This window comes from Geotrypetes seraphini, chromosome 5 (genome assembly GCF_902459505.1).
Source record: "Geotrypetes seraphini chromosome 5, aGeoSer1.1, whole genome shotgun sequence".
NCBI classification, from domain to species: Eukaryota; Metazoa; Chordata; class Amphibia; order Gymnophiona; family Dermophiidae; genus Geotrypetes; species Geotrypetes seraphini.
Window position 1 is genome coordinate 137,809,690 of NC_047088.1, and position 9,286 is coordinate 137,818,975.

Here is a 9,286-nt window from a genome sequence, read left to right on the forward strand (position 1 = left end):
ATACCCACCCCCCTCCCTTTTTACTAATCCACAATAGCAGTTTTTAGCGCAGGGAGCTGCGCTGAATGCCCAGCGCTGCTCTCGACGCTCATAGGTTCCCTGCGCTAAAAACCACTATTGCGGTTTAGTAAAAGGGGACCATATTGTAAAATATAGACAGCAGATATAAATTCAGACACATTTGGATCACTAAATTTAAAATAAAATCATTTTTCCTACCTTGTCTGGTGATTTCATGAGTCTCTGGTTGCACTTTCTTTTTCTGACTGTGCATCCAATCTTTCTTTCCTTCTTTCAGCCTGTATGCTTCCTCTCCTTCACGCCTCATTCCCTCCCCCAACTTTTTCTTCCTCTCTCCCTGACCTTTATTTCTTTCTCTCTTCATGCCCCCTTTCTTTTTTTCTGTTTCTCTTCTTTCCTTCTGTCTCCCTGCCTGCCCCCTTTCTTTCTTTCTCCATGCCCTTCCCCAAGCCACTGCCACTGCCGCTGCCATCGGGGAACAGGACCCAAACCGCCACCAATGGATAACAGGCCCCAAAGCCGACGCCGACCCATGCTCTCCCTGCTTCGGGCCGACCAGCATTCCTCTCCCCGACGTCAATTCTGCCGTCGGAGAGGAAGTTCCGCCCAGCCAGGCAGCAATTGGCTGGCCCGAACTTCCTCTCCGATGGCAGAATTGACGTCGGGGAGAGGAAGACTGATCGGCCCGATAGATCGCCAAGGCAAAGTGAGTCCTGGGTGATCGACTCACTTTGCCTTGGCGAGCTACCCGTCGATCGCGATCGACCTATTGGGCACCCCTGCCCTAGGGAGAACACTCAGCTCTCTCCTGTGCACCCCCTTGGGGCGTGCACCCAGGGCAGACCTCCCCCCTTGACCCCGGTGCTGCAAGTTAAGTCTAAATTTATATCTAATAAGATTTAAAAACAAGAAAATAAGAAAATTTAAAGTTAGCTACAATATATATTGAAGTTGGATCAATGAGAATTGCAGCCTGATCAGGTTATGCTACCTTTCAATCTGAAGATCCTTTACTTCTAATGTATCCCTCACATTATTAAAGCTATGTTTTTTTAAAAATAGATCCAAGGACTTCCTGGGGTGCCATATCCAGATATTCCCTGACGTCTCGAGGGAGACTCAGAAAAGAAGACAAGAATTTCTAATTTTGAAGCCTGGGGTGACTCAATTAGAGGGGTTTCTTTTTTCTTAGATATTCTTGCAAGTGTGTTATCAGATATCATTCTTTAAATTATGTGTTTGCAGACCCGTCTCATTTAGTTATTTTTCTTTCCCTAAAGCACCTTGAGAATGAAGGAATAACTGCATCTAAGCAAATAGTTAGCTCTATGTTCAGCAGCAGATATACGTATCCTCATTACTGATTATGCTATTAATTTAATTACTCTTTCTTTAAGTCTTGGATCCAAAATTTGAGGGACTTGAGTGAGACCAAGTTGAATTTTATTTGCTTTATTATGTGTTTGATTTATTTTTCTGGATTGAAAGTAAATCTAAATATTGTTATGTCTTGAACAAACTTTCTGTATAAGATGTTATGCTTGGAATATGATTTGAAATCTTATAAATAAATAATAATAATAATAATAAATATTAAAGCTATGTAAGTGGGGCTGATATATGAATTGAAATTGTAGCCGTGTCAATACTACTGCGCTGACTTGTCATGCATATTTAAACATCTCTATCATATCTCCCCTCTCCCACCTCTCTTCTCAAGTCTGTTCCATACACGATGACAAAGAACATTGACAATTTCAGTAGCCTTCCTCTGGAGTGACTCTATCCTATTTACATATTTACATTTTGCTATGGTCAGTTCCAGCATGAAGGAATGGAAGTCAATGCTGGACAGACTTGTTGGTCTGTGTCCCACACATGGTGAGAGACAAAGAACAGTGTCCAACTCCAGCATGGGAAATGGAGCACAATGCAAGACAGACTTCTGCGGTCTGTTTTCTTCACTTGGTGAGGGACTGGTGAAAGTTTGACAACTCCAGTGTGTTGGTCTTTTATTGGCACATACTGCAAGTTGAGAAATTATGCAGCTTAGTAGGGAAGGGAAGTTTCAAGTTTCAAGTTTTATTGATTTTGATATACCAACCATCAAATTAATATCTAGCTGGTTAACAATCGAATTAAAAAGATAGAGAAAACTGAGAAAAATAAAAATGTGTGAACATATAATAAAGCAAACAAACAAACGAACAAACAATTACCAGACGTACTGGAATGTGAGGGTGGAATAATGGGATGGGTAAAGTTACATATTAAAGAAGAAGAAAGGAGATAGTAGGGGTTGGGTAGTACATAAAGGGAGGGGTTGCTTTGTCAAAGAGATTGTTGTGTAAAGGAAGAAGAAGAAGAAGAATAGTTCTAATGATTATCTTCACTGGTAAGTTGAATACTATCAGCAAAACACCACGTATCATCCCCATCATGTTTGACTGCCTATATGGTTGGCATGGTGGTGACTTTACAACCAGTATTTAAACATGTGTAACATGGGCCTAGAAGGAGTAGTTGGTGAGGCTCTGGTAACCTTGTTGGGCAGACACGATGGACCTTGAAAGTTTTTTTTCTGCTACCATTTACTGTTTTACTGTGTGTATTTTTGAAGGTGCAGTCTTCAGAATTGTTCAAGTTTCAAGTTTATTAAACATTTATTATACCGCCTAATCAGGCTTCTAGGCAGTGTACATCAATAAAAAATTATTATAAATGACATTTTAATAGTAAATTAAAACAACTAGATTAATTTAAACATAACTAGGGAATATTAGTGTGATAAACAGATGGACATACAAACTTGAACGAAAGGAAAGTGGGATAGAACTACAAAATTAAAAGAAAAGGAACATGGAAGGGACTAACAAAAGGTGCGGGGATAATCTTGGGTGAGGAATGTCAAACTGTCCTTATGTGGACAGATGCAATTCAAAGGCGTTTTTAAACAAAAAAGTTTTTAATTTGGATTTGAAATAATTTAGGTTTGATTCTTTTTTTAGGTAGGTTAGTTTCGAGTTCTGGTGGCCCGTCAAAAACATGCCAGACTTTGGCGCACCAACAATCCCATGGTGACATTTGTTGTGACAACCCGGGGTCCCTGATCAGCGCAGAGTTGCGACAAAATACTGGCACAGTGTGTCCCCTTTAGCTTAGGGTACCCTTCAGGTCTGGCAACAGCTATGTTGTGGTTAAACCCCAGTATTTTGGGTAAGGATTTTCCTTTCCAGCAAAAAGAAGGAAACTTCCACCAAAGGTTCAAGTTTTTAAAAGATTTATTATTCTTGGCCACTGGCCAGGCTTCGTGTTTGGATTCAAAGCACCCTGTTTCTCACAGAACAATTCAATGGTTTAAAAAATAACACAAGCAAAGAATTTCAGCAGTAAACACAAACATACAGCTTTTCCTCCATCAACTGGCCAACAGCCGCCTCAGCTGTTTGCAATTAGGTAAACTTCCAAAGATCTTAACTTCTTGGCTAGCACTATGCCAGGAACAAACACTAGATACAGAGAGTACAGTATAGCAATACTTTCAGGCAGGTTCTTAAGATAGCTAGGCTTAACGTTTCAAGGTATCTTGCATGCAGGCAGCTGTTGCCCAAAGAGTACTTAAATAAATGTCTCTGGTTATAAGTGAAGCAAAAGAGTCAAATATAAGCTTCTCAATCTTACAGTTCAGCAATTTGTAGTCATACAAAGAAAGTTCTTAGACACAGGTTGGCTCAGCCTTCAGCACGGCTTCTAGGAACAGCTACTGTACTGCACTGCTGCTAATTACCGTATTTTCCCGCATATAACGCGCGCGTTATACACGATTTTTACAAACCGTGCATAACCTTGCGTGTTATACGCGTGAGCGCGTTGTATAATTTTTTTTTTACATCGTTCCCCCCCCCGACGTCCGATTCACCCCGCAGGACCGCTCGCACCCCCACCCCGAAGGACCGCTCGCACCCCCACAGCCTCCCGACCCCCCCCATCATATAAAAGCTCCTACCGTTGTCCTGCTGCTTCCTCTTCCGGCGGTCCCGGCCCTTCTGTGAGCCCTGCGTCTGCGCTGCTTCCTCTTCCGGCGGTCCCGCCCTTTAAGGGCGGGACCGCCAGAAGAGGAAGCAGCGCAGACGCAAGGCTCACAGAAGGGCCGGGACCGCCGGAAGAGGAAGCAGCAGGACAACGGTAGGAGCTTCTACATGATGGGGGGGGGGAGTCGGGAGGCTGTGGGGGTGCGGGTGCGAGTGCGTGCGAGCGGTCCTTCGGGGTGGGGGTGTGGGTGCGGGTGCGAGTGCGTGCGAACGGTCCTTCGGGGTGGGGGTGCGAGTGGTCCTGCGGGGGGGGGGGGGTGAATCGGACATCGGGGGGGGCATCAGGCTTTCAGAGTGGGGACAGGACTTCAAGGGGGAGAGGAGAGTCGGGGTGGCCGAAAGGAGAGTCGGGGTGGCCAGGGGAGAGTCGGGGCGGGCGAAAGGAGAGTCGGACGGTGACGGGAGAGTCGGGGCGGCATGCGCGGTATACGGGTGTGCGCGGTATATAAAAATTTATTTACATAAATTACAGTTTCCCATGCGCTATACCCGTGTGCGCGTTTTACACGGGTGCGCGGTATATGAGTGAAAATACGGTAACTGCCTCTGTTCAAACGTACCTCAATGCCAAAACCTCAGCAAAACAAAAATAGGAAAAACTAAATGTTTTCTCTGAGCTAGTTTTGAAAATACAAAAACCACTAGCTTAGAAGCATTACAGTCCATAAGCAGGAAAAACTTCTACCAGCACAAGACACTTTCATCTAGGCAAAATATTCCAAACAAAAACACAGTTCAAAACAATGTCCTCCTCAGAGAGTTAAAGGCACAGTGCACACACTCACTTTTACAGCAGTTGATTCTCCTCAGTTCCACACTCTGGTACACTCTCTGTTGCTTCAAAATCTATAACTTCCAAAGTATTCACCTGTCCCAATCCTCCAGCCTCTCACTGTCTGGCTGGGAAAGCAAACATCCTCTTCCTTTCTCTTCTCTACTCTCCCCTACTCTTCCTTCTCTCCCTGACTCCCTCACCAGCTTCCATTGTAGGGAGCTCAAAACCATGCCCCCTCTGCCTGGCTGAGGGAGGGGGAGGTGAATCAGTTCTCTAAAGCAGTGTTCTTCAACCTTTTTACACCTATGGACCGTCGGAAAAAAAAAAAATATTTTGTGGACCGGCAAACTATTAAGACTGAAATTTAAAAAACACAAGCTCAGTCCCCATAAACCATCTGATCCCATCCGCACAAGTCTCAGTTATGATTTTATATTGAACATATTTTATTAAAGTATAAAAAGAAACAATATTCTGTACAATTGTCATTTTATAAATATAAATATACAGAGCAAGGACCAACAAAACCTCTGTCTCCCCTCCCCTTCACATATATCTCCTCTACTATCAAGAAAACTGAACAAGCCAAATTATTATAGAATGCAACACAGAAATATCATGCTAACAGAATACTGCAGTCATACATGACAGGAATAGTTAGGGGAGTGCAACTAGGGCAACTGCCCCCTGGTCTGAGCGAGCCCTAAGCCAGCTAGAAGCTAAAGAAGCACTGCCTGGGCTTTGCAGTCCCCAGTTATGTCTCTAGCAGGATATATATTTCAAATCTGATATATTCTAATGATGAAATAAAATGATTTTTTTCTACCTTTTGTTGTCACTGGTTTCTGCTTTTATCTTCTTTTCACTCTTTTCCTTCCAGCGTCTGCCCTGTCTCTTCAATCAAGCATCTGCCCGTTCCATCCACTGTCTTCCCCTTCCAGAAATTGTCTGTCTCCCCCTGCCATCTCTCCTCTAGACCCCCCCTTTGGTCTGGCATCCATCATCTTCCCTCTGTTCCCTTATGGTCTGGCATCTTTCTCCTTTCATCTCTCTTTCCCTCCCCCCTGTGGTTTTTAGCATCTCTCTCTTCTCATTTCCTCTGCTCAGGTCAGATATCTTTGGCATCTCTGAAAGAAGGGAAATCTGCAATCCTGGTGGGAGACTCGATCTTGAGACAGGTGGATCTTGAGCAGGAGGGAGAGAGGATCGGCTGGTGACCTGTCTCCAGGAGCAAGAACCAAGGACATCGTCGACAGAATTGAAAGGATCCTGGAGGGAGCAGAGACGGAAGAGATGGCAGTGATGGTCCATGTCAGGACGAATGATGTCGCCAGGAGAGACTACAGCAGGAAGGCACTCACCGAACAGTTCACAATCTTGGGAAGGAAGCTGAAGATGAGGACACAGAAGATAACGTTCTCGGAGATCCTACCAGTACCGAGGGCTGATGTGAAGAGGCAGACGGAACTACAATCAATAAATGCTTGGCTGAGGAGATGGTGTGAAGAAGAGGGATTTCACTTCGTGAGGAACTGGACAACGTTCTGGGGCAAGAACAAGCTCTACAGGAGAGATGGACTATGTCAGTTTCAGTTAGTAGCCCCCCCCAATGTATGGTGGTAGGGGTTAAGTGAAATGCGCACTGATTAACGCCAGGTCCCAGGTTCAGTTCCCTCACAGATGACTCACCAGGAAGTAGAATAAAGAAAGCACAGCCATAGGTGATTATATAAAGAATATATTCTAGAAATAGGCTTACAGAAAAGTAATATTTATAAGCATTACAATTAAGCAGAGAGCATTACACTTAAGCAGAGAGCAAAGCAGTCTCGCTGCCTTACAGAGTCCATAAGGAAGTGTGAAGTTTCAGGGAAAGGCAGAGAGAGAGAGAAAGGGGGATGGGGTGATGTTTCGTGTTCCATATATAAAGAGAAGGATAGACAGAGAGATAGAGAGCGCTCAAGAGAGAACCAGAGTGCCAAGCCAAGAGCCAAGAGATAGCTAGATAGAAAGAGAGATAGCTGTGTGTTGCAGAGAGAAGGCTTTTATACCTTGGAATCCCATTCTGAATAAAGAAAATATTGTATGTCCCAGTATCTTTCTGTTTAGAATTTGTAAACTGTTTGAAACAATGGTTAATTTAATTTCTAAGGAGGGTGAGATACCTGCAAGCATGGTGATGGGATTAGCCTCTGGCTTCTTTGTCCCATTCAAGCAGGCCATTGTCCTAAGCACCCTCTTAATCAGACATTAACACCTTTTAGCTAGTCATGATTCAATCAGGGCTGCTTAAAACCCTATCAGGGAAACTTAACACAGTCTCCCTGCCTTACAGAGTCTATCTGCATTCCCATGCCAGAGTCAGATTGATATAATTTCCCATAAGCCTCGCTAACATAAGTAATGCCAACTAAAATGCTGAATGGTAGCGACAGCTAGGCTGACAGACTACACCTGAGCACGGCGGGAACTAGACTACTAGCAAACAACATCAAGAGAGGAATAGAGCAAGCTTTAAACTGAGAGGAAGGGGAAAGTCGATAGTTGACCAGGTGTTGATGATTCAGAAGACAGTATCCCGAAAGGATACTGAGTGGGGAAAGTGCAGGGAAGACATCAACAACATCAAACAAGCAACGGAATACTGGCGGAGCCAGACAAATCAGGAAAGGGATAGGAGGAATCTACTACATGGGGAAGTCAATAAGGGGCAAGAAGAAGAAAATGAACATAATGAAAAAACACACCACGCCCCACAGGAGGAAGACAAGAGAGACAATAAGCAAAAGTCTGCAGAACGAGAAAGGAATGGAAAGGACAATGAATCACAAGGGAAACCAACAAGAAAACAAATCTATCGAGCCTTAAACTGTATGTACACTAATGCAAGAAGCCTGACGAACAAAATGGGGGAACTAGAAACCAGAGCCAAAGATGAGAATCTAGACATCATAGCAATCACGGAAACATGGTGGAACGAGGACAACAAATGGGACACAGCACTAACAGGGTACGAGCTCTACCGAAGAGACAGGACACATCAGAAAGGAGGAGGAATAGCACTTTATATAACGGATACAATTCAATCGATCGGAGTGGACACACCAACAACTAATGGCCAACTGGAATCAATATGGGTTAAAATACCAGGAAGAAAGGGAACCGAGATAAAGATAGGACTGTACTACTGCCCACCAGGGCAAACAGAAGCAATAGATGAAGAACTGAGAGCCGAGTTGAGTCGAGAATATAAAAACGCAAACACCATAGTTATGGGAGATTTCAACTACCCAGGGATAGATTGGAGCCTTGGAGTTTCCAATTATTCAAAGGAATTGGAGTTCCTAGAGGCTGTAGGGGACTGCTACTTGGAACAGCTCGTCAAAGAACCAACGAGAGGGGCAGCTATTCTGGATTTAATCCTCAATGGGCTGAGAGGAGCTGCACAAGAAGTAGAAGTAGCGGGACCTTTAGGGAACAGAGACCACAACACGATCCAATTCAAAGTGGAACTAAGTATGCCAAAGGGGAGGAGAACCACTGTAACAACGTTCAACTTGTAAAGAGAAACGTTCAACTGGTAAAGAGAAAACTCAAGAACTGCTCCAGAAAGGCACAGACGGTGGACCAAGCCTGGACCTTATTCAAGGACACGGTGAACGAGGCACAGAACCGGTATATACCCAGATTTAGAAAAGGGTGCAGAAAGAATCAAGCAAAAGACCCAGCATGGTTAACAAAAGAAGTTAAGAAGGTGGTAGGAGATAAGAAAAAATCCTTCAGGATGTGGAAAAAGGATAAAACCGAGGAAAATTGGAAAGAGCACAGGAAGCACCAAAAAGAATGTCACCGCGTAGTCAGAACAGCAAAGAAAGAATATGAAGAGAAGCTTGCAAAGGAGGCACGGAACTTTAAACCTCTCTTTCGATATGTGAAAGGGAAACAGCTGGCGAGAGAGGAGGTGGGACTCCTGGATGAGGGGGATAGGAAAGGAGTGGTAAAGGAGGAAAAGGAAGTGGCAGACAGATTAAACATGTTCTTCTCGTCGGTCTTCACGAGAGGACACATCCAATGTTCTGGAACTGGAAAAATTCTTCAAGGGGGACCAAGAGGAAAAATTATCGTGCATGGAGGTAAGCCTCGAAGATGTACTCAAACAGATAGATAGGCTAAAAACTGACAAATCCCCGGGCCCGGACTGAATTCACCCAAGAATACTAAAAGAACTTCGAAACGAAATAGCGGAGTTACTGCAGCAGATTTGCAACCTATCCCTGAAAACAGGGGTAGTACCGGAAGACTGGAGGATAGCAAATGTTACACCTATCTTCAATGAAGGGATCCAGAGGCAACCCGGGGAATTATAGACCGGTCAGCTTAACCTCAGTTCCGGGGAAGA